This window comes from Accipiter gentilis, chromosome 1 (genome assembly GCF_929443795.1).
Source record: "Accipiter gentilis chromosome 1, bAccGen1.1, whole genome shotgun sequence".
Classification (NCBI taxonomy): Eukaryota; Metazoa; Chordata; class Aves; order Accipitriformes; family Accipitridae; genus Astur; species Astur gentilis.
The window spans coordinates 17,992,465-18,013,067 of NC_064880.1; the positions used below are offsets into that span (position 1 = coordinate 17,992,465).

The window sequence follows — 20,603 nt, forward strand, 5'->3', positions numbered from 1 at the left end:
TTAACTGCTTTTTGGAAGACTGGATGTGGTCCATCCCACCCAGATGTATTGAAGGACTCCTGGGTGGTTTGGTTTTTTTGCTTTGCTGATGCATGTGACAAACACATGCGCAATTTTAACTTCATATTAAGGAGCTGTCAAACTCAATCTGTGTTGACCAAAATCCTATACTGCAATGATAAAATTCTAGTATAATAATTACCTTTTATGTCTGTGCATAGATACTTAAATTGGACAGAGAGAGGGCTTCCAAACTCCTTAATTCTCTGCGAAGGAAAATTTTCTACAGAGACAAAGGTAGAATCTGTGGTTGAGTTTTTTCTGAGGATGAAACTGCTTTGTCTCAAATTCCAAATTTGTGACCTTTGAGAACACCCCACAGGACAAAGGCTAGTTTGCATGTGTATTTTGGCTCTAGAAAGTGTTTGTGGAGCATAAGAAAAAACAGATTATAAGATGCTAATCAGCACAGAACTAATGTTTGCTTTTGTTAGGTGTAGACTACTATTTTTTTTTAGATATTTACATTTAAAAAACAAACCCCAAAATCCAAACAACAAACCCACAACCTATTTAAAAAAACATTTGATTAAACACAGGAGGCAACCATGACTGCTAGAAGCTGGCAGCCGTACCAGCATTTCTGATAGACAATATTCCCCTTTTATTCTCTGATGTAAGAGTGGTGAGGTAAGAACAGCTGTACCATGTTCTGAGCAGTGATGTAAAACAGCTGTTAACAATCCCTTTTTTGGGGGCCACCTCCAGATGCTGCAGAAGTTCTCTGATCTCTTGAAAAAGATGTTACTAAAAAAACCACTAATAACATGGTGCAGCAGACCTCTTCTAGTGTTAGGTCTTTATTGAGATTTTTAAAATGTGATTAGAAATTGCATATGAGTTGTGTCTCTTATTTCTTGAGAAATTATTCTGATTGGTTACTTCACTATTACATCACCACATACCTGAAGATTCATGTAATATTTTCACTGGAAATTCCGTGGTTTGTTTAGATCTCTCACTTCAAGGCAAACTCTCCTTTTCTGTATATTTGTACAGTCCTGATCCCAGTGGATGGACCTTACCGGCCTTGTGTTGTTACATCAATATAGATGTAAATTATTGTCATTGTTGAAGTGACTGAAATAGCAGCCTTTTCTTATGAAATTGCATAGTCGGCCCACAATGAATTTTAGCATTTGCCATATGACATCCATTTAAGAAAGCTGATTCGCAGCTTCTGTAAGTAGCTGTCAGAGAGAAAATTTTCCCTTTATTTCTCAGCCGATGCGAAACTTCATTCTAATACAAAAAATCATGTGAGGATTATAATTATACAGAAGCAAATAACTGAAAAATTTTGCCCAACTTCTTTGGAAGGAAGGAAAAAGAATTTAAAGGTTTTGAAGATGTGCTATGTTTTTTTTTTCATTAGACTCGAACTACATTTATGTTAGTTGTTTAGCTTGTACCTAGGACTCAATAAACTGTTAAAGCTAGCAGTTACCCTTTTGTTTCTGTGAAATAAAGGCAGAGTAGAAGGTTGTGGCTGAATTGGGGGGGTTGGAAATTGTTCAGGAAACTATAGACAGTGCAATGGTGCCAGTAAAAGGTGTAGTTTTGCTAATATGGCATGTTTGGTTATATGAATTTAGAGGTTACTGAGAAAAAGTTCAAATTCACTTTCGAGCCAGTAGTTCAGAAAAGAATGAGGTAGGTGCGTTGGTGGGTGGGCTCATGAGGAGTATCTGTCTTTGCGTTCCTCAGTGCCTTTCTGAGTCTCGTTTGTAGCAATCTAATTACACTTTGAAAGGCCTATTGACTTTCAGTGCTGTTCTAATTCTCAGCAAGGATGATGTATTTGAATGTGGGATCTCTTGCACTTCTCTTTGCCTTTACTCTTTGTGATGGTGCTGTTTAGAAATGTTGGGGAAGCAAAAAAGAAAAGGGATAACAAATTTTCCATTTCCTTTTGCCAGTTAAATTTACATTTTCAAGTTTGACTGTGTATTAGCTGTAGTTTGCTAGTCATGAAGCATCTCAAAGCATGCTTGCTTTGGAGCAAAAAGTGTTCTTACAGTAAATTATTCATTTAGATTTAGCTTTCAGGATGCTTCCTCGGTCTGTCTTAAGCTTTGGTTAGAAATACAAATATTGAATAATTGACCAGAGGTGAGCAGTATTTTCTGAAGCATGAGTGTAGCTGTCTGAGGCAAATAGCCCAAAGCTGATTGTGTGTATCAGCCTCCTCCACACCACTTGACCCCGACGCATTTTGGAGCAGGCAGGTCCTCCTTATTTCAGCAATGCTGTTGTTAAAGACAGTGGCCTGTCAGCTTGTTTGTTACCAAGGTCAAAAGCATCAAATGGAGTGGGACATCAGCATGATCAGATCTAAATTGCTTGTTGCGCCAATTTCTAGCTGTATTGTGGTCTAATATAAAATCTCCTGGTTTCCTTGCAGCTAAGGTATAAAAGACACATGTGGTGTCGGGGGAACAGAGGGGAAAAAAAAATGGGCAAAAGTTACATTTTCAGCCAGATGATTATTAATCTGAACTTCCAGACCAGAGAGTGCTGTGGAGGCATAGATTGCAAAGCTCTGTCATTTATTGACTGAATTTACTGGTTTAGAATAGAGTTGATATAACAAGTTTTATGAAGGGAACATTGGTGATGTAGTAATACAAGCATTTAGTACTTTTATGGAAACACGAAATGCCCTTCCAGAAATACTTCAGAAAAATATCAGCATTTCAACACAATCACATCTTTTAAAATAGGCTATTGAGAGAGTTCCATGATCCTGTGGGAGCTTACAGAGAAATCTGCTGAAACAAAATCAGCTGTTACTTTTGACTGAGTATAGCCTGGTGCTGTATTTGTATGTAATCTTAAAGCTCCCAAAACTGCAGCTATTTTCCCAAATATGTAATATCACACCTTAAGCAACAAAAGGGGCTGTGTATTGGGTCTTAAGGTTGCCTTCAGAAAAGTAAATTCACATAAGAGTCTTAACTTGCTTACTGGTTTTGTGAGCATCATGTTGCAGTGGAGTATTACTGCCAAAATGCTGTTTACGTGTTAGGGCTGGTCAGTCTTTTAGAAATTGCATGTTTTGCTCCAGATATTTACTTCATATGGAGACTAAGAAGTGAGCCACAAATTGTGCTTGAAAATGGGAATAATGTCTGTATGTACCTTCAAAGAACAAACTTTGCCCGAGAGATCTGATTCTTTAGGTTACACAATGCCATTTAGAAAGAATTTGCTTCCCAATATAAATGTTGCATAAACTCCTGAATAGAATTTCATACATGCAGAGCTGAGAAGGAAATGCAAATATTATAAAAGTTTGGTCATCCAACAAATTGTGTTGATACAGAGATTGGGGGGGGGGGGGGATGTTTATGTTTCTGTTGAAGTATTACAGATTTTATCAGTCTTGAGCAAATCTGTTATAATATGTTAATGAAAGTGGTGTCAGTATTTGTAGTTCATCAGCATTTTTATTCCCCAAACTCAGTCTGTTCTCTTCTGTTGAGAAGCTTTTCTTTGCTATTCAAAACGGACAAAAATCTGTGCTCTGCCAAACAGTTGAAATAGGTAGCAGTTGAGAGAGTAGCCCTTAGTTCTCCCCTATTACCTGGGTATAAATGGCAAGGAAGAATCAGCTTCAGTGGGCTTTAGAAACGTATGTGATGTGAGGGCCGAAATATTGTCAGGAGTCCTCCTTCATTCAGTTGGTTCGCATTTCAGAAAAGCTACCTGAGAGGCCACCGATGTACAAGCCCTGTGAAGACAGCTAGGAAGACAGCTAGTTTTTGTGCTTTAATTAGTTGGAAGGTAAATGCTGTTTTGCCTGTGGGTTTCAGCAGCTAATCAGCCTTTCATTCATCCATTGTTTTCTCTTGTCATTTTTTAAGAGAGCTGTAGCATGCTTGGAGCTCTTAAAACCTTGACAGAAAAAGTGACAGTTGTCTTGAGCATGACAATCCTCAGACTCTCCTCCCATTTTGGAAAAGACTTTTTGCAGCCTGCAGTCTATTCTCGTTGCCTTTAAATCAGATGGAAAGGATCTATTGAGAACTGTTGCTTCGGCATGAATAGGGAAGGCTCAATAAATGTTATTGTCAGTGCTCTCATATATGCCCAGGTTCAAACCATTTTTCTAGGTACTATTGGTGTTGGTATTTACACATTTTAAAATAAGGAAATCTCATCCCTAAGATATCAGTTATAATCCACTGTTGTTAGTCTATTTAATTCAACATTATAAACCTGGAGTAAGCCCAGTCTGAAACTGAGTCTTTAAAATGATGCTAAGCTACATCAAGTGAAATGAAGTCTATGAAACTGCTTTTCCGTGATGAATGCAAGCATGGATGATTTCTTTTTTAAACAGAGGTAAAATTAAAGATTTTATTTGTATTCACTCTGATGTTTTCGTGCTAAAACCCATAAAAAGACCACATGGTAATCAATTGGTGGTGTTGGCTATCATGTAAGTGTAGCTTTTGCAGTACATCATTAGTTTGACTCGGGTCAGGTGGGCTGAAATAAAACCATCTGAAGCAAGTCTCATTTTGTATGGCATTTAACAAGTGCGAGACGATAATTGCTGTCACTGAAGCATGACGGCTTTTGTAATGAATACTTTCCACTTGCTTTCAGAGTATGTAGCTCTGTGTGTGTAATACAGCATGCTTTAATCTTAAAATAATAAGCAAATTTGAAATTGAATTTATTGTTCGATAAAGTTGTATTTGACAGAGGTTCTGGCTTCAACAGTCAAGGGATCCATGTTTGCTTTTAATTATATAGCACTGGAGAGATACTGTACACCTCCTTTTGTGATGGCATGTGTTTCCAAACAGTTATATTGATAATAAAATCTGAAAAGCATGGTTATAAATTGGTTAATGAAGTTAAGTGTTAGCCCAACGCATCACATTTTCCCCTCCGTGCTGTTCAATCAAATCAGTGTTATCTGATTTTACAGTGGCTTTAAAGTGGTCCTCTTGTATTTAGGTGGGATTGTTTGACTTCACCTTTCCATTGATCTTGCCCACTGATGATACTGATGTCACCTTTCTGTTCATGTAAAGTCAATATATTCAGCAGCAGATTAACAGCTACTCCCTTTTCACTGGAAAAAAATAAGTACAATAGGATAGCTTTGCCTTCTGGTCTTCCTGTGCAATGGTAGGGCTAGTGTGCTATACGTTAATGTACATGAGGGTTGCAGGAAAGTTGTAAGGTCTCTTCTAGCATTAGTAAATACCACATATATGCTGTGATCCTCTGTTCAAAAATTCTTCACCAAAATTCAACCTGTTTGAGTGTGCAAAAACTGAGAACGACTGAAATGAAAAACCAGAGGGGCGTGTGTATATATATCTATATCTATAAAAAAAACATGTATATGTGTATCATGTTTGGTGAAGAAACAAGACTTGAAAGTCTAAAATTTCACCATTGTAACCATATTGGGTTATAAAATCAGAGATTTTTGGAAACATTATTTTAATGTTCCAGAGGTAGGAAATAAAAACAAAACAACATTAAAAAAAACCCAGAACAGAAACTTTTCAATATAAGAAAGTTTTTGAACTAAGGAAGGAAACACCATGTTTTGTTGGACAACAAATGTTATTTTAAGTCTTTCTTCAAGAACATTACTATGTGGGTCCCGCTGCCTAAAATTGGAGAATGTGTTGGGGACATATGCTTGAACTTGTGTTTCATGATTTCAGAAGATACGGAGGAAAAAAAAGAGTACAGAAAAAGATGAGTTTAAGGTCAATATTTGCTTGCCGTAGGCACCAGCTGTGGACCCGTGGGAATGAGCCAGGTCCTGTCTTTCTGCTGGGAACTTCTCCCAATATGGCTTATTTGGCTTCCTGCCACTGGTAGAAACTTCTGTTAATTCTGTTAATGTGACTAATCGTGACATCTTCTCATAAGTGGTGACCTAACTGTTTGCAAGTGATTAGATACTATGTCATTAATGGTTAGGCCCTCAAGTATAGTGGATGGGCTGTTAGGGGTTGGTTACTTGGGTGTGGGATGATGTCTGTTGGGAGTCAGCTCTTCTCTGCCCTCCTCTCTGCTCGTCCTTCTGAAGTGCTTAGCTGCCCAGAATAAAGACCGAAGCAAGCAATAGTACTGCCAGGGAGCTCTGAGACTATGCAAACAGCCATTCAAATATACATTAGAAGAACTTGCATTTTCACTTACATACTGTTGAACTATTTTGCCTACTACTTCTCTTTGTGACTCTTCTAAATGCAATTTAAGAATACTTTATTTCATAATTATTTGTGTGGCGTATAGTTACATCGTAAAGAGTATTATGACTAGAATCAAGTAGGCAGGAGAGAAAGTATTTGTTAATGGAAAAAGTAAAAGCTTCATGCTAGTAAATATTTTACCAATTTATGAGAGAAAATGGTGTAGGAAAGGTTTTTAGAAGGTCAATGGATTTCTATTAAATTGTTCTATTTTCATTGCCCTTAAAATTAAGCATGCAAGGTCAACATTAAAAGCCCGATGTTCAGTGGCTGCATTGCCATTTAAAGCAGAAGTCGAATACTTGGGCTCAGGCAAGAGAAAGGAGTGAAAACTTTTACTTCTTCCTACTGCTTTTCCAGGAGCTGTTATTCACACCAGTAATTTTAGATCCACCTCCTTTGGCAAGATATTTCCAAAATGGAAATAGTCTGAATGTAAAGAATGCATGTGTAGATATACCATCAATGATAACCTTTTAAAGCGTCAGGTTCGGTCAGTCTCATATAGGTTATTCTCCTAATGAGTGTTGTTGATGGTTTTAAATACTTGATAGCTCCTGAAGGAAGTCAGCCAGGGAGAATACATAACTTATCCACGTCGTGCTGTGTTACAGGGCTTTGTATGCTTTAGATCAGTTAGGAATCTCACCTTCCCTTCCTGTTGGAAAGGCATTCGGTTGACAGATGGTTTGGGGGTGACCTGGAGGCCAGGAGCTGTAGGTGGTTGGTTGACTGGAGCTAGTATTGGGGAGCATCATTGGTCATGGGCATGAGGGGGTCTTTTATATGGGATGAGATGTTTTGTATTGTAGGCTTGATCTTCATTTCTGCTAACGGCAGTTGCTGAAGGCTTATGTTTCCGTGCAGATAGATGCTGTATCGAGTTGGCCAAAAAAAAAAGGTTTTCTTTTAATAAAGACAAAAGTCAATACTTCAGTAGCTGGTTTGAAAACATTAAACAGAATTATTTTAAAAATCCAAAGCAATGGCCACCATCACAACTTTTCTACTTTCATCACTTACTATTACTGAGCTATAAAACACAATTTTAAGGTGACAGGAGCACAATCCTGAAAAAATGTGTGAAAACCCTCACAAATTCAGGATGCAGAAAAGATAATACAGTCAACAGACATGTCTCACATTCTCAAGGGAAGACTCCAAATAAAACCAGGATACTGCTCAGCAGTGATTCTTTTCTATGTATTTTCAAGTTTCTTTTCAAGGACACAAATTGTCATTCCCTGTCTGCTAAAATCTGTATTTCTCTCCTGTTATTTTTCTTAAGGCTTTTTTTTATAAGAGGAGATTGCTGACAGCTGCAGCACCTCTTAAATTCTCATATCAAAGTTGAAGGGATGTTTATTTTACTTTTAATCTGGTTTACATTAGAATGACCTTTTCTTTGCTTCATATTAAAATCCATTTCTTGAAAAATTACTGTTTTCCTCCATGTTGCATATATTGATTATTAGTGCTGGTATTTATTCATAATTAAAAACACAGTAGGTAAGGAAACTATTTTTAAAGCTTAATCTAAAGCCTTCTGGCATTTTTATTTCACTGCATTTTGAAATTAACCCTTATAAGCATGTAAATAGAGGAATTGTACTTTTTAATGAGCTATACGAAAATCAAATGGGCCCCCCAACTGGTGTTAAATTGTCTTTCAAATTTTGGGCTAACCCACCTCAAAAGTGTTCTAGCTGTTACAGGAGTGCAGTCAGTTGTTTTATCATGGCTTTGGACAGTCTCTATATGAAAATGCAACATTGATCACAACAGTACTTGCACAAACCCCAACCAAGAACCAGGTTTTTTCTGATTTTTAGTGCTAAAAGTAACAACTTTCTCTCTCTCTTTTTTTTTTTTTTTTTAACGTTACATAAGCAGGACTCAAGCAGCCAAATATTAGAATGATTAGAAAGAAGCAATTTAGCTTAGAGCGATATAGATTGTGGAGGGTGACAGAAGCTGTCAGTATTGATTTTCTGCCACCTTCCCGTCTGACCTTTTGGATTCTAGTGGGTGCTTTTAAGAGGATTTAGCTTGTAACAAATTAAAGATATCACAGAACAATTGCTGACTCATATTATGAGAGCTGACTGAGCTCCTTTGCTATCAGTGCAGTCTTATTTTACGCAGGGACATAATCATTACTTGATTTAATGTGCTCCTGTAGATAAAACTGTTTGAAAAGCTGTTTATAAAAGCAAGGTTAATGATGATGAATGAAGTTACCATCCACTTCATTTTTATACACATATATGTGTATACATAGGGGTATATTTAAACATATAATTTTAAACTTCGTCTTGTGAAATTTATAACATGCAAAGGGATCAAAGCATACACCAAAAGCTTTGATAAAACAATGCTTAAAATGAAGCCATTAAAAATGGTCATATATAAAAGCTTCATCTGCATTGTTGTGAATGAAATTGAAGGAAAAACCTAAGTGCTTTGTCTTCATTTAACACCTCCTGGCAGCCTTGTGACACAAAACTTCAACATGAGTACCTTCCCACCCTGTTTGCAAGAAATAAATTGCTTGTCTGGACTGGTTAAAAGACTTCAGTCTAACTTAATCATCATGAAGTATTTTACCATATAATGGAATTCAGTTGCAGAAATAGTTATTTTTTCACTGGATGCCCAGAATACATATAACAAATATGTAATAATAATAAATAGGAAAATACCTTGTAATCATTAGCACAAATTTAAGAAACAAGATCTTAGTACGTAGTTTTTTCTGTGTGATAAACCTGTGCTGCATTAATGTACTTCAAAATCCCACAGGAATATTGATCCAAAAGAGCTGTCTATGCCTTCACTGTGAGAGGCAGCAAAGGGCTGAATATTGGTAGGGGAGCAGAACACTAGGTGTGCTGGTACCAGCATTACCACCTCCAGCTCTCACCACTTCTGTGCTCTTTTTTGTTCCCAGCATTTGGCAGAAAAGCCAAAAGCAGAAAAGACAGTCCTGACACTGCTTTCTTTTAAGGTCAGGATTAAAACCGCCTTGAGTTTAGACTTCAGGCTAAGGCTCTCCACTATGCTGACATTTTTTTCTAACACTCTTTTAACCTAATTTCACTGGTTTTTGTGGGTCATTTCTTTGTAAAATTGAACCTAGCCTGATAGTTTCCCAAATCCATTTTGGTTACTACAGGTATACGCTTTAGGTAGCATATCTTAAATCTGATTTCCAACGTCAGGTTTATGCTGTCACGCTCTGTATGTGTTCATGTTAATCTACATGTATACATGAAATGGAAAATCCGTTTCAGTCTAAATTAACAGAGAAGCAAAGATCTCAAGGGTTTGTGTTTTACAATGATGGAAGTTCTAATGGAAGAGGAAAGTGGACCACAGTGTGAGGATATTATTCAGAAATGTTGTAGAATCCACACTGCAAACTCAAGTTCAGAGGAAATCAGACCACTGCTGCAGTTGCTGGCTGAGCTCTGTTTTGTTGAAAATAAAGTCCAAGATCCAAAGATCTTTAAGGTTTGGGAATATATAATCTTTTTGTCTGCCCACTGCTACTTAAGCATCAGTTTTTTAAGTAGGCCTTGCTAAGCTCTGTATCCAGAATGTCAGGTTTAGTTTCTTTTATAAGTAGCCATATTATATCAATATTAAATTTTGTTGGTTTACTGTAGCTAAGCTGGAATCCTGTTCATCTGAGCCCTATACCAGCAATATTGCAGATTCTGTTGGCTTTTTAACAAAAATGATTAGTGGGTTCAGAAATGCTAATTTTATATACATTCCACCAATGATTCCTGCTGGAATAGTCTGTTGTGCATCCAGCAGTTTCTGTGGCATGGGGCATTTGTCTGCTGTTTGTTTTCTTCAAGGCAGCTGGAGTTCCTTTCAACTAAAAAGGGAAAACTTTTGGCTGGGCAGGGATGGTTTAGGGCTAAGAAAGAATTGAATAATCCAAGAATATGAAGCCTTTGAAAAAAAAAAAAAATCAGCACTCGTGTGCAAGAAATGGGTTTCTTTTACCGAATGCCTTCAGCTCACGACTAATGCTGGCATCCCCTCAATATATGTTTCTATCTAGCATGTTGTGCCATTATTTCTCTCTTCCAATCTTTTTTTTCTAGTGGTATCAGAAGATTCTTGAGCCTCAAGGTCCTGCTTCTTCCATAACTGGTGAGCAGTTCACAACTGTAAAGCAACTTCTTTGTAGTTTTATGGAAACCTAAAAGTGCACGTTTATCAGGCAGGTGCAACATTAGGAGGCTTTGTTTTTAGTTTTGGTTGTTGCACTCATTTCTTTTGGACCTTACACTTCTGCTATTAGCTTTGGTTCCCCCTGTAATAGAGTTGGGTCAGTCTTGGCCAGTGCTCTCACTTGTTCCATATCTCATGCAACCATCCTGTTGTTTGTTCTGGCATGGTCGTGATGGGGCTGAACACTGCTTAACTGGATATGTGAACTGATTCAGGTTTTAATTACACATACTTTTTTCCGCTGAAGAAGTATTTTTAACCTAAATCAGCTTGCTGGTCTAAATAAATGCATGTTCCTGCAAACAAGTGTGCTGGCACTGAGGAGGAGTAGCTAGGCACAGAGGTGAAGCCTTGCTATTGAGGAGGAGGTACCTATAAGGTACCACATCAACTTCTGGGGACTCTAAAACTGTCTTTTATATTCTGTTCAGAGTCCCTAATGCAACGGGAACCTACAGGCACTGCTCTAATGCAAGAGCAGGAAGGTTAGTAAGATACATGGAACACCTTTTGTTCCGGAGTTTCAAACTGGTTTCTGCAATGTCCCTGTTACTAAGAAAAGTCGAGACAAGTGTATTAGCACTGCTCACACTGGGTTTGTGGTTAAGCGTCTCCCTCTCTTCTCATTGGTCTGAATGCTGCAGTGTGTGACAGATTGGCAGAAATAGTCCCTTGAACTTCAGTCAGATCTTGGTCTCTAGTCTGGTCCTGAGCTTTTGTAAGTATATATTGAAAATGTATTTAAAAATTCATTTCTTTACCTAACAGCATGACAACATGTCATTCTCTGCATTTTTGCTCAACTTCAGGGGTTTTTGACAATTTGCTATGCAGAAAACAGGACAGAAAATGGAGAAAAATGGAATAGTATGATGAAGGATCAGTCTAAATGTATTGTTTATGCGAATGTGTGGGTTTCAGTGTGATATTTTTGAGGAAGCTTTGACTATTTTGTGGACATGGCTCATTTTCTCTGTATCTCTTTAAACACAGTTAATGATTATAGGCAATGCCGGATAAGCGCTTCCTCTTTGCATGTTCATCTCGCAGCGAAAGGTGCCGCTTGTACAGCACTACTGGCAGCAAAGCAGTACAGAGCATGGCTGCAGTGCTGGTGCTTTTGTAAGAGCCTCCTTGGAAATGTCATTGGTGGTAATGGCCAGTCATTTTAAGGTATTTTCCATCAGCTCATGTACAGATACTGGATGTAAGACATTTGAGTTTGGCTATCTTCATTGCAGGGCTGGCTGTTATTGAACGCTTGCCTGGGTAGGTAGACAGCAAAGAGATTGGTAAAAATGCTCTCTCGTGCCTTTTCTATATCTGACACTCTCAACTTCAGAAGCATTTACCCAACAATAATGTCTCTTGACACGTGGCTGTACCACAGTCCTTTGTTTTCTCCCCACATGGCTGTACCGCAGTCCTTTGTTTTCCAACACAAGAGTGAAAAGTATCAAATCAATCAAAATCTTTCCTTCTCCCCGTTGGCCAGGAGGTGGAGTTAAAATCTGGCTTTTATGCACTTAGGAGCCTTAAGTGCTATTTTTATTAAGCTTCTGCTGTCTTTCAGTTTTATTGAAATTATTGACTATCAACTATCCAGCTGTATGGCCTAAAGTCTACAAAATTTAAGTATTACCATTCATATAAAGTAGCTATTCTCATGAGTTGCGTCTATTCAAATAACTTTTTGTATATGTGAGGGACATAGCAATGATAAATGCTCTGTTTGCCATTTGTTTCTCACACAAATAAAAAAGTAAGAAAAACTCATTAAAAGTCATTGGAAAAAAAGGTATTTGCCATGGGTCATTGGTTCCTGTGCTTAGTATATAGACTTTTGCTTCAATTACTCCGATCTCCTTTCTTTATCCTGCCCCACCGAAATCTCCCCCCCCCCCCCCCCCCCCCCCCTTTTAACCTAGGGTCATTTGGAAGTTTGCAACATTTACATTTTCTGTTATCTTTTCAGAGGGAACAAAGAGCAGGCCCATCTCAGCTCAAAGATGCTATATCTGGGTTTAAGACTGCAATAAGGTCACTCCTAATTTAGCTAGCGTAGATCCGCCAAGGTAAATCAGGGCTCCTGCAGGACTCGTCTCATACTTCAGCAGCTTACAAAACAATCTCAGAAATTAAAGAATAGGATCTTCAAAACCTGTTTGTGTGTTGGCAAAGCACTGTTCTTACAGTCTTGTTTCTCTTTGTCTAGGTAGCATTACTGTCTTTTCACTTAGACTGAGCATCTTCATCACACTTGATTACTGCTTTGAAGACTATTTTGCATCAACTCAAAATTAGAAGAAATTTTTAGAAGGGTATTTTCAAGGAGTTTTCTCTATGCCAAATTTAAACTTAATTCCGTTTCCCATTAGGACAAACTTTTTCTCCGGGCTTCTGAGCAAAAAGATTTATTTGCATTATTTAAAGATGCCATGCTTCTTTTCTTTTTTTTTTTGTTTTTCCCCATACCCTTCCCCACTTTTTTGTCTTCAGATGAAGTATTTTTCTGACTCTGGTAACACTGAGGATTAATTTTAGGAAAATAATTATTTACTGCATCACATTGCATCACAATGCAAATCTTAAGCTCATACATACTCATAATTAAACAACTGAAGGAGCTCAGGGGAGTAATTCCTAGTGGGTTTGGGGGTTTGTTGTTGTGGTGGTGTTTTTTTTTTTAGCTAAAATTACAAGTACATTGGTCCAGCTTACAAGATGTGTTCCATTTAACAGTCAAATGTCTGTGTAGGAGATACTTCTTTCCAGTGGGATAAGCTGATACAGACCATCAGGTATATATCAGAATAGATTATCCTTATGGTTTGCAGCTGGAATTGTTTCCTGTCTGCATCCAGGATTTGCTGGGCAGACACACAAACCTGCCTAGGCGTGTTTCAGACCTGGCCCAGTTCTAAGGTCTCTTTTTAATGGCTGGGTATTTAAGTGCTTGTGGCATGTAACTTCAAAGCACGTAAGGTAAGACTAGTCATGATGGGCTCCTGAGGCTATAAGAAGGTAGTAAATTTGCATGAAAAGGTTTAATGATCTGGAAAGCCATAGTAAAATGGAATCAGTGAAAGGGTCTGTAAAGAAAAAATCCCTGAGCCTGCTGGGGGGATTTCCAGGAGCACTTACTTCCATAGGTACCACACGCTGTTCAGCAGCACCCTGCTCCTAACACATTGGCTGTGAAAACTGGGTGCACATGCTGAGTTTAAAATAGGGTTTGAAACCTCCTCAGCAGGGCAAATACAGTGCTCAGGGTTTGAGACATTTATATTTAAGTAACAAAGTTTCAGATTTGCTTGAGAGTAGAACAGATTGCAATTTTAACCAGCCATGGAGAAGTTGTGTTCTTGAGAGGGATGGGAGAGACACATCTTTATTTCAATTCAAAGATTATTATGTACCTTTTTGCTTTCCTTCAAAAAAAAAAAAATCTTAAAAACATAAGCAGAAAAGAGAAAATACAGGGAAAGCAGTGCTTTGAAAACTTAGTAAAAAAAAAAAAAAATCACTATAGAGGATCATGATAAAAATCTTGCAGAAGAAAATTTATTACACTCAAGCACAGCAGCCGAAGATAGGAAAACTGGACTTGATAATCACCAAGAACTCTCATCCTGAAAATACAGGTATGTAGATTTTCATGTATAAGTTGTCCCATAGATCAATCACATGCTCAAAATGAAATATATTTAATAAGATGGGGTCCAATTTTCTGTTTCCCTGATGCCCCGGCCAACTAGTGGCAACTTTTCCTAGACCAAAAACTAACTTCAATAAATTAAAGCTTGAAGAGCTCTGGAACAACTTTTTAATACACGTTAGTAGTAGCTGGTCAACTGGCAGTCAGTTAACCTGACGTGAAATAAACAAACAATTCACCCTGTCCTTTGCCCTTTCTCGGGTACTGGCACACCTTACAAAAGATGTGGTCATACCCCTTGGGTTGAGGGTTGCCTGGCATGAACACTGACATTTGTTCCCTGCTCGGTTTTCGTGCTTAGGAGGGGTTTTCAGTCCATCTCCAGGGCTGCAAGTTCTGCAGGGTTAAAAGGCCCTTCATTTAGTTTAGTGTGTCTCTGGAAGGATCAAATAGAAAAACTTGATTTTCCCGAAGAGGCTAATTACACTAGACACTTACCTGTCAATGAAATTGCATTAAGTAGCTATGAAAATCTTAGATGTCCACATGCCTGCTATAAGGAAATTAAATGCCAAAAATCAACCCTAGGATGTTTTAAAATCAAAGTTCTGCTCTAATTAAAGTCTGTGAATGGACTAGTTAACATAGAAGAGTAAAGGAGATTAATACCAGGCTCCTTCCCTTGCTTGTCATTAAACAGTGATGAACATTCAGTGAAGAAGATGCTATCTAGAGTTAAACCTTCTTTCTTTTCTACAGCAAAACCTTCTTCAGTTCTGCCTTGTATAGACGGAAGATTAGTGGTAGAGATGGGGTAGATAATTTTTTTTCTCCATTGTAACTAGACCTGTGCTTTCTCATAAGCACTGATGAAGAGCTCCTTCGTAATGCTAGTATCCAAGCAAAGATTTGTGGCCAGCACTCTGGAAGTAGGTTTTAAAGCACTAGAATAAATAAATAGTTCTATAGACCTATGCACAACAGTTAGTTTTAATGGCAAAAAAACCCAATCAAGTGATTTTATGAGTCCCAGTTAAAGTAATTATACAGTGTAAGTGCTTTAAGTAAGTTAATGACACAGACTAATCTGATAACGGATTGCTGTCTCATCATAAGCTTCTTTTCAAGTTAATTCAATCTTAACATTGCAGGACCCTGTTCTGCTGCATGGCTTTGCTCTCCACTGAGTCCAGCTCTGTCCCTGTTCACATCCATCTCCATTTAGTGCAGGGGGTGCAGAATTCAGCTGTTTGCATCAGTAGGTGTATGGTTAACAAATTTGGGGTTTCAAAAAAAAATGAGGATGGCATTAGGAAGCAAACAGCACTAATTGCAATAAATTTTGCTATTTCCTTCTAATTTCACTATGTTATTTATCCTGATGCTAGGGTCTTTATCTGAATTACTGCCTGTGTGTTCATTAGGAAGCTGAGAAACCAGTTTTATAATAATTTGTGTATCTCCAATAGCATTTTGAAGTACGCACATAACAGAATACTGATTAGCTCTCTTGTACATAATAAGTGTTTTGGTTGGAACTGGTTGTCTGCAGGTAATCATGAAGAGAAAATAAAGGTAGGGTGGGTTTTTTTCAGCCTCTGGTGTTCAATTAACGTAGGGGTCTTCAGGGTACCACTTCTTCCTTTGGCCCACTGTCATCCAGCGCAGTGAAACAGTGGGGTCATTGCTGGTGGAAACTCCTTTGCCTGAAAGGAGACTGTCAGAAGGGATCAAGAAATCAAGGAAATACCATCTGATGTTCGTGGCCTTGTGAGTTTTAGGTCTCTGTCACATCTCACAGCTAATGGGAAAGTTTCAGGTAAGGTAATCAAAAAGATCCGTGAGTATTCTTGGTATTTATTTTCCCAGCTAGTCTCCTTGGTATGAAGCTGAAACTCACTATACACTGCTTGGAAATGAATTTAAGATCAATGAGTAATTCGATCAGTGTATCTAATTGTCTTTTGCTTTGGTCTCACTGCCTTGATAAGGACAAGAACCTTATATATAATTAGATTTGGTACTAGACTGCATTAATATTATTCATTTATTCTATTTTTTATTTCTTCCTTCAAGTATAGACTGCTTACATGAGAAAAAAGTGATATGCAAAGATACGAAAAAAAATCATATGTACTAAGTAATACCAAGATTGATAGCAGAGGAGATGTTGGTAAATTGTACATTTTAGTCAGTGAAATCTGCTTCTTCGTACTGTCTTTATAATACCTAGTAAATATTCCAGAAACTAAGGAATCCATTGTTAATTGTGTCCATGGATATCGCAGTTAATTGACTGTAGAGAATTGTGCTCTTAGGCTATGGCTGATTTTTCCCTTGGGTTTTTTTTTTTCTTTTTTTGGTAACAGTGTATTTTTAGGCAGATTCTTTCATATAACTGCAGCTAATACATAGAATAGTTTTGCCAAATCAAGAGTATTAGCTCGAGTTTTTTGACAATGTTCAAAATACAATTTTGCCTTTTGTTTGTTTGTTTGCTTTGTTATTGGGACAGAAAAAATGCTTTAAATTTTTTTTGTTGTGCAACAAGGTTACACTGGAACATCTGTCAGGCCTAATGTGATCTGATCCAGAGGATCAGACCAGAACAGTCTAATCCTGTCTGGGATGACTATATCGGTAAATTATCCTGTAGAAGGGGTTTATTTCTGTAATACATTTTACTTTGCAGTGACTGCAGGCCTGACCCTTTTAAGTCTACAGTAAATGCAGAATAGCTTACTGCAGTAGAAGGAGCTCACATTTATTGTAAAGTAAGAATATTCACACTGGCAATCACCATGGAGTAGATAATGTATTACACTTTTACATTCTTACTTTTTTTTCCCTAGTTGACCTTTCTGCAGACAGTAGAAGTATATTCTTGAAGTGCACTCCATAAAAATATCCACTAGGTTGAGGTATCCAGTCGGCTCTCCAAAGTTACCTATGTAAAGTGTTTAATGTTTCTGTACCTTGCTTGCTTTCTTTTTCTCTCCTATAGTGGGAGCAGAAAGTCCAGTCTAGTTAGTGATAGGTAGCCCCTCTGCGGATGAAGCCCACTCTTAATACAATTTATCAGACATTTGCAGTAACGTTTGCCCAGGCTTAAGGCTTTGGAGGATGGAGAAGATGGATTTAGAAAAATAAAGCCAGTTGATAGATGTGATCACTTACTAGAGTTCTTTCATATAAATTATGAAAAATAGCTACAGTGAATTATAGCTGTAGGCTTTCAGATAATAAGCTTTTCAGGAAAAAAAATAATGAAACTAAGTGACGCTCAGTTCTGAGTTTCATTAGCAAGCTGAATCATAATTCAAAGTTCTTTTAAGACTTCCAGGATGGTTTGCAAATCTTGATGAAATTGAGACTAAGCTTGATCATATTTAACCAGTTTAAGTGAGTTTTTTGTCTGCTACTTTTACTCCAAGAATATTTCTCTCCAATAAGTTTCTGGGTAATTTCTGTCTGCAATCCATTGCCCACTACTATTAAGGTCCAGGGACTGTAATTTTTTACTATCAGTTTTTGGGTAGTTATCCCTCATCAAAATCAATAAGGCTTGCAAAAGCCTCCTCTTCCAAGGTAGTACTCCTTGTGAAATCAATAGAAATAGCCCAGCAGGCAGAGAACCAGCAGCCTGGATTCACCTGTTTCCATTCCCCATTCATCCTTGAAATTGGACTTTCCTCGGCTCCCGATGCCAACCAGCAACAGGAGTTTATCCTCAATCCTGACACAGTCCAGGGGATCCCATGGCTGCAGAGAATCTCCTGAACAGCCTCCATTAAGGGTTTTATTAAGGGTTATTTTGTGCATACATGTGCAAGACAATAAGCTGAAGTCTTGGAAAGGACTAACAAAGATGTTTGGAGAGGTGATTCAATATCTTTTCCCACCAGATTAAAATAAAATTGATAAATCACATCTCGTAGTCTTAGGGGCTGACATGAAGGAACTGCCTTTTTTTGTGTTTCATGATTGTTTGAAGTGCAACACAATGCAAAATTTTGTAAAAGTAAACATTTCTGTACTATTTCTTTAGAAACTTTTGCTGCAAATATATTCCCGTTGCAGATAGATACTTCACTGCCCACAATTAATAGTTAATGCTATTGCTCATGCTTAAATCCCAAAGCTGGTACCTCAGCCATGAGGTTTGTTAATGGCCATTGCTGCCACTGAAGAAACATGAAGTTTCTGAAGTCAGGTGAAGTTTGGTAGTTGGATAGAAACATCTCCTGCCAGCAAAATATTATACAGCAGCAAAAGATTTAGGTGATAAAGGAGTTCTGTAAAAATGTTGGTTTAGTGCTCTATTGTGATTTTTAAAAATTCATATGTTAAGACTTACTACAAAAAGGATTAGGGTAGAAAATAGAGAATATTGATACAGTACTGCATGTCACCATGTTATGTATCGTTTTATCATGTCTTCTTTTGGAGGCTGTGAAAAGAACAAGCAGAAGCAGTGAGTGGCCTTGACATAAGGAATGCCTGAATAAACTAGAACTATATCATTCAGAGCACCAAACCCGAGAGACGGTGTGGTAAGGGGCGTATATAAATATGAATGACCCAGTCAAAGGGAGTAAAAAATGGGTGTTTATGACCTTTTCCAATATGCAACAACTGAATCTAGCAGAACGCAGCTGCAAAGCAAAGGGAACTGTCCTTAGTTAAGAGTCACTTTCCTTAGTTGTACAGAATGAAATCTTATCCAGGTTCAAAAGGTTGACGTGATTCAATGCAGCCATTCATATCTTCCTAAGCTCAAATACTTTTGGCTCTTGTCATTTAAAAGTCCTGGGTTTCCCCTCCCCCATGCAGGATCAAACTCCTTCTACTTACTTGCGTCTAATTTAGGTGATGTGATAACATTCTTTACTTTCCTCTGAAACTGTGATGTAATATTGTAATGTAAAATTAACTGTACCCCTGAAGGAACCCTAGCTGAAGTATTTCAGTAGTAGAAACCCTAAGATCATGATGAGGTTTTATTACTTTGCGGTAAAGGTGTTCATGGGGTTCCAGTGTCTCTGCTCCATTAGGATGCATCGGCATGTCAAATATAATTGCATTCAGGTTAGATTCTGCTATATAATAAGTATATGGTTTAAAAAATGGTGCTTTATGTCAAGAGGAACACTAATGAAGTTATGTAGCTTTATTCAAGGTATTATGCTACGTTAGTAAGTCTTGCAAAATGTGCTCGCGGGTTAATCAACAACATGGTGTGAGATCTTTATATAAAGAAAAATTATTATTCAATTCACTCTTCTTGTCTTAGAATCCATTGTGTTCATTGTCATCCTTCACAGATGTCATATATATTTCAGAGTTCTGATAATTCCCCTGAATCCAGAATTGTCTTTTTCATGTTTTAAAAAAAACAAAATTAGGTGACATCCCTTTGTAGACTACGAGAATTACCTTTAAAGAGTTTCAAGGGAGTACATCTCCTTAGGGTCTCTATATGGTGTTTCCACTGCTTTCGTAAACGTCGGCATCTTGGTAATAATTGAAGTGGTTCAAAACCTGTAGTTTCTTATTACTTGATACCAAGAACTAAGTGCAGAGTTTCCAGACTAGGTTTCCATACAGTATAAATGTATTTCAAAGTGTAAAATACTGCTGTTTCTTGAAATAAAATGCTAACTCACTTTGGTTTTAAACAAAACAGATTTTATGAAACATCATTTTAGAAATGTGTGAATTCTTCACATGTCAGCCAGTATTCAAAACAGCACTCTAAAGTGACTTTTGCAGTTCTTTTAATGGGAGAAAATTTTGATGAGGGGGTACCTCAGTTTGGGTATGCATCAACAGTGCTTGCTAGCAGTCCAGTCATGCTGAATTATATTTAAAGTACTATTTTAAATAAGTTCTTTGTGGATAGAATTCTAATTGTATGACTATTATTCCTCTCTTTTTTTAGTAAATATCATTTTAATGAAAATATTCTAATCTGATAAACATAAGTTTTCCATTTTAAACTCCCTGAAATATATCTTGAAAGTGTATGAGTCCTAAGCTGTGAAAACTGCTGGCAAATAGGAACTCAGTTTTGGGTGTTCCGAGTACGAGATCATCTTTTATCCTAATCTAACTGAACAAGGAAGAAGACAGAAACAAGGGGAATTTAGGGTCTGTTCCAAAGAGCTCACAGTGATGAAATTTTGTGAAATAAATCAAAAGGGGTGTGTTTTCGTAAACAATATTTGCTGAATTTGGGATTTTAGGGTGTGATTCTATCTCAGACAGGCTTGTCAAAAGTTGGGAGTCATTGCAGTGAAGTTACACGTGTTCAGTGTTTAACTGGTATTAAACTAATTCGAGATGACAGACCATTTCCATGCTGTTTTAGAAGAGGCCCTGTTATCATCAATGTATTTAGGAAA

General features: G+C 37.5%; 2 protein-coding genes across 3 annotated transcripts in view; both read left to right on the plus strand.

Annotated features, from left to right (window-relative positions):
- The window catches only part of DUSP19 (dual specificity phosphatase 19), a 538,714-nt gene that overhangs the window by 496,878 nt on the left and 21,233 nt on the right, over positions 1-20,603 (plus strand). The window lies entirely within an intron of this gene.
- Positions 1-20,603, plus strand: part of ZNF804A (zinc finger protein 804A) — a 159,796-nt gene that overhangs the window by 100,360 nt on the left and 38,833 nt on the right. The window lies entirely within an intron of this gene.